Raw genomic sequence first — 3949 nt, 5'->3', positions numbered from 1 at the left:
TGGGACTTTTATTTCCTCATTGATAAAATGCTTAACTCATAGAATTATCATGAAGGTAGATGAGTATATGGCACATAACAAATGCTAAATAAATGATGATTTTTTTAATTGTTTCACCACCTCAACATTAATATTGGTTTCCGTCACGTGGTTTTTTAATGATGATTATCTATTTTAACAAGCAACCCCAAGTATATAGTGAATAAACATTATTTTATGGCTATCTTAATAGCTCAGTTACCCTGAATTGGAAAGAAATGACAAATTTTGCAGATATACTTTCGTCAAGAGTACTTAGTTCTAACAATTCTAATCTGTAATAAATTTCTTTAGGATGTTATTAGACATTATCATTGTTATGTGACTATGGTCACTGATTATTTCTCTGATATCAAATATTTCTTCGTCAAAGTAATAGCCTAATGAGGTCATGCTGCACTGAAAACTCCAAAAACGCCAAGATTTTAAAAAGAAGACCTATTTCTTATTCATGTTGCATGTCTACAACTGTTTTGATGCAACTCTGACCACATCATTGCCTTTCCTTCAAGATCCAGACTTAACAAAACCATCCCTCCTTGAGTCTCAGGGCAATGGAAGAGAGAGAATATGGCTGACTAAGAACTCACTTTTAAAACTATGCACAAAGTGACACATGGCACTCCCAACCATTTCATTGGCCAATGCAAGTCACATGGTCACTCCTGAGACAAAACAGAGAAAGGATATATAATCCTCCCAAGGAAAGAGGTAGCAAATATATTGACAATAATATGATCTTCCACCAGGTCTTAGTGCTGCCAGGAATCAAGTGCTATTTTTAGGGGTAAGGGTGTTTTGTTTTTTTAATTTGACTTTTTTCTGTGATTTTACTCTGTACAGTGTTAAGCTGTAGTTAATGTGATTTTTTTTGTTTTTATTATTTCTCACCTGTACTATTTATTGTTATTTAGAAAAGAAATTCTTTATCTATATCCTGAAACTGAGAACATTAGTGACCCAATGGCATAGAAGCCAAATGCATGACAGCAGTCAAAACCTCTTCTTTCAGGGCACCTGGGTGGCTCAGTGTGTTAAAGCCTCTGCCTTTGGCTCAGGTCATGATCTCAGGGTCCTGTGATCATGCCCCGAATCGGGCTCTCTGCTCAGCAGGGAGCCTGCTTCCTCCTCTCTCTCTGCCTGCTTCTCTGCCTACTTGGGATCTCTCTGTCAAATAAGTAAATAAAAATTTAAAAAAATTAAAACAAACAAACAAACAAAACACCTCGTCTTTCTTCTACACAATCCTTCTCTACCATTTTGCTCTACTACTTCTATAACTAATAGTTGCGACCATGTGTGTGCCCCTGGAAGGAGACCTTATGGCTGAATCATTATTAAAACTCAATCTTTTTTGCTCAGAGGTGCAATAAATAGGACGATGACTAAATCTAGATGGAATTATAATGATTCTCTGACATAATCACCACTTTTCCTTGAGGAATATTGTACTTTATTGATTCTAGGACTCGTGCTTTTTTTCATATTTTAACATATCTTATACTGGGATCCTTCCTTAAATTACCATTGGAAAACATTATACAATATGAACAAATTGTTTCTTTCTTGGTTATATATGAACTCGGTTATATATGAAAATTTAAAAATACTTTACATCTTGAATTCAATGAAATATGGTTCTTCTTAATCAAACCTCGTTTGATCAGTACTAACATGTTGAGTGTCTCATTCAGTAAGTTTTGATGCTGTGAACCACCCTTCACTAGAGGCTGCTAACCCAGGTCCTTTATCAGTGGTACTGGTCTGTAAAGAAGCCATCCTGAACATTCATAGACTGGCAATAATAGCACCTTCTCTGCTAATAAGGTGAGCTTGAGTGACAGAATTCATTTCTTTTTTCCAGTTTTTAGAAGTTTCAGATCTTCATAAAATTTGAAAGAATAATACAAAGAACACCCACTTAACTTCTTAACCACATTTGCCTTCTGTGTGTGTGTGTGATTTATTTCGCAAAACCACTTGAAAGTAAATTGTAGACTTAATACCTCATTCTGAAGATTTCAAAATACATGTCTTACATAACTATAGATGTAGAGATGATCATCACACCTAAAAAGGTAAAAACTTATAATGTCATCTAATGCACTATCCATATTTAAATTTATATAAGCGCCCTAAAATGCCAAATATCCAATGGAAGCCCTCTGAACATCACTCCTCCAAACAACTTTAGCCCATCCAAACAACTATATAAGCTCTCATTTCCTGCCATTTGCTTGTGCTTGAAATTCTTAAGAAAATATTTTATTTCTTCCCTGAACCCATACTGAAAGAGTATAAATATACAGATATTTAAGAGAAAACAACAAAAGCGTATACCATAATAGTCCAAACATTTTATAGAGAGCTAAATTGTTTGGAGTTTCAATAAAAGAATTTGCATAAGTGAATATTATGCAGAAGTGTGGAAATTAGAATGCAGATGAAATATAACAGCAATAATGATACTGCTCCTAAGCTGCCTCTCATCAGTTAGGACTCTTCATTGGGGAAAAAATGGCCATCTATCCAAATACAATAGGCTAGCCGTCATGATTTTCTCTAAAAGATAATCTCTAAGTTTTCTTGAAATTATACTTCAGAGACCATCATAAATGAGTGAACACACCCAAGAGTGATGTTATTCACCTTTTCTATGATGTCATCAAAACTCTCATGGGGAAAAGATGAATTAGCTCTTCTACAAAACATGGTCCCTGGAGTTAAGCAAAATAATGCAGGACAGATTTTCAATTTAGCAGCTTTAGAAACATTCATTTAAAGTTACAAAAAAGAAAAAAATTCTTTCCCATGGTGCTCACTTGCCTAAATGGAAGCAACTGTTCTGAAGATTAGTGCAGTCTGGAAAACCTCAAGGGAAAGTGTGCCACTTTTCTTCCATGAAACCCAAGTATTAACCACCTGCATATTCCCGGGTCCTCCAAAATTTTAGAGTCATAATTTCCTCCTTTACGGTCTCAAACAAGCCTTCCTCTTTATACCACCTGGAGGGCTGAAGAACCCCAAGTTTTCCTTAGAGGAATATTAAAGAATTGCACTGCACCAACATGCCCCTTTCTCTGATTCCCTGCTTTATCTGAAGATTCAATTGTCCCCTCATAATTATTTGCCTCCCATGGAACCTAATTACTTCCTATACAGCTCAGCCAGGCTAGACATTTGCCCCCTTTTAGTTACTCCTAAGAGAACAGAGAATTTTGCTGAAATTGTTAGGTTAACAGAAATGCAGTTAAGCATCAAAAAAGCAAGAATACAATACTTAATATTAGTAATTTCTGTTTCTGATGCCCCTCTCCATTGCTCTCTACAGGGGGTTTTCTTTTTTCTTTTTCTTTTTCTTTTTCTTTTTCTTTTTCTTTTGCAGGGGAGGGGAAGTGCCCTCATCCTCATGATCCAAGCTTGCTACTGTATTGCCTTAAGATCCTCCTCAGCAGCTGCCCCTTCACTGTATTCCTTCTTCTTTCTCATTCTCTAATCTCCTCACACATCCTCTTCTCACTCCCAAACTGCTAGTTTTTTTTCTTATTTACAACAGAAAGCAATTTTATTTTCATTGTTGCAGCCCTAATCCATCAATATGAAACTCTGGCCTCACATTCTCCAAACAGAAGACAGTTAAAGTATTCTTCAACACTTAAAAGTCATCTACTCAAGAGCTTTCCTCTAATGACATTAAGATACTGTTAGCACTTAAGAATAGATCCTACTTCATGAATACCAATGTCCTAGCCACAATGAGGCAGAAGAGTAATATTTTTCCTTACAAAATGAGAAGTGCATATTATAATTTCACTCTAAAAGGCCAAAGAAATATCTCTCAGAGCCCCCAAGCTCTTCTGTTAGCAACACAACACTTTTAGCATGTGTTCCTTTCCCTCATGCTTATAAT

The sequence above is a fragment of the Mustela nigripes genome, chromosome 6, assembly GCF_022355385.1.
Source record: "Mustela nigripes isolate SB6536 chromosome 6, MUSNIG.SB6536, whole genome shotgun sequence".
Lineage (NCBI taxonomy): Eukaryota > Metazoa > Chordata > Mammalia > Carnivora > Mustelidae > Mustela > Mustela nigripes.
This window is presented reverse-complemented; position numbering follows the sequence as displayed.